This window comes from Gekko japonicus, unplaced genomic scaffold (assembly GCF_001447785.1).
Source record: "Gekko japonicus isolate JY-2015 unplaced genomic scaffold, Gekko_japonicus_V1.1 scaffold16, whole genome shotgun sequence".
In the NCBI taxonomy this organism is placed as follows: domain Eukaryota; kingdom Metazoa; phylum Chordata; class Lepidosauria; order Squamata; family Gekkonidae; genus Gekko; species Gekko japonicus.
In genome coordinates, this window is record NW_015169777.1 from 1,032,137 (window position 1) to 1,033,576 (window position 1,440).

Sequence of the window (1,440 nt, forward strand, 5' to 3'; positions counted from 1 at the left end):
GAGCAGAGAAGACCTTCTCACTTTGAAAATGGGTGCCTTGAAAACAAACAGATTAGAAAGGAAAAAGTGTTAACAAACGTACAGAAAGAATTTAAATATGCTCCAGAATTGGATGATGTTGGATTATGACCCACAACTGTACTGTGCCAGTGCAACTACTTTAAAAAAAAAAGAAAATGGGCAGTCATAGAGAAAGAATAAGAAAGACACACATACAAGGCTATACAGATGAAAAGATAAAAACTAGGTAAAGTGAACATGCATATATAACAACAATATGGATCCCATGTGGAGAAATGGAACTGTGTTCTGAAAAATTTGAAGATTACTGTGCTATGGAATGACTCCACCCGAATGACTCCACCCCTTACCTTTCTGTACCTTTTCCAGCTTGCATGATATAACCAGGTCAGGAAACATTTTTGCAGTAACACCAGGCTGCAATAGACATAGTACCTTAGAACACAGGCTACATGATTTTATTAAAAGTCTGGCACAGATACACAAATTCTTTGTAAAATGGCTGGCAGCTATGCCTGCATAAACCACATCAGTTTCTCGATCACACAGGGACTTTCGCCACCTAGTGGCAAATGGATCTAAGTTAGACGTGAACAATGTTTAAAGGATAGATGTATTGCTGAAGCCAACCAAAAATACCCCTTGTTGCCTTTACCCCACCCAAAGGCACCTGCTGTAGCTCTGTCTCTAAAATGAGGCAGGTCCAGGCCTGGCTAGTACTGGGGATGGGGGAAATTCAATATGCAACCAAAGGTCCTGGGAGGAAAGGTGGGAAATTAATATTTAAAACAAAAATAAAGAATAGGCAGTAACAAGAACAATCCCTTTCATGATAAAATTGGATTCAAAGATTACAACAGCGGGATGCATTGCAGCTTTCAAAAGAGCAGTCGCTAACGCCAGAGTTTCATTTTTACAGCTGTATTTATTTATGCCCTACACTACCTGTAGTGAGAACGAGCTGCCAGAGTCAGACACCAATGCTGTGCTTCCTCCTTCCTTTCCAAGGAAGACTTCCAACAATTCCAGAACCTCTGCAAGAGCTGGGGGGGGGGGGGGGCAGAAAAGAGACACAATGTGCAGGACAATCAAATGAGGAGTCCTTCTACAATGAAAAAAGTAGGACATTATCTTTTTAAAGCAAAAACACTATTTGCAACAACCAAGCTAACATCTAACCTGAATGGTAAAAGAATGCATCCTGACAACACTGACTTGCCCAATTACACATATAGTCACCAAGTGATTTATAGTACACATATATGGTGTCTGTGCTCCAAAGAAACTTCCCCTCATGGACCAGGGGAGGAACACTCATCAGGTGCAAGCCCAGATGCAGCAAAGTGTTACTCAGAACTGGCAACAGGATGCCTGAGTGTGGCTGCTGCCAGAGTGGGAGTGACTTGGGCATGGGCCATC

The 1,440-nt window shown here is 41.9% G+C and overlaps 1 protein-coding gene across 1 annotated transcript in view; it reads right to left on the minus strand.

Moving 5' to 3' along the window:
• The window catches only part of LOC107115079 (protein SFI1 homolog), a 20,440-nt gene extending 19,386 nt beyond the window's left edge, over positions 1-1,054 (minus strand). The window contains exons 1-2 of the mRNA XM_015416680.1: positions 967-1,054; positions 372-438 (exon numbers count right to left, since the gene is read on the minus strand). The gene's annotated coding sequence lies outside the window, so the exon portion shown is untranslated. The remainder of the gene's footprint in view (positions 1-371; positions 439-966) is intronic.
• Positions 1,055-1,440: the final 386 nt, after the last annotated feature.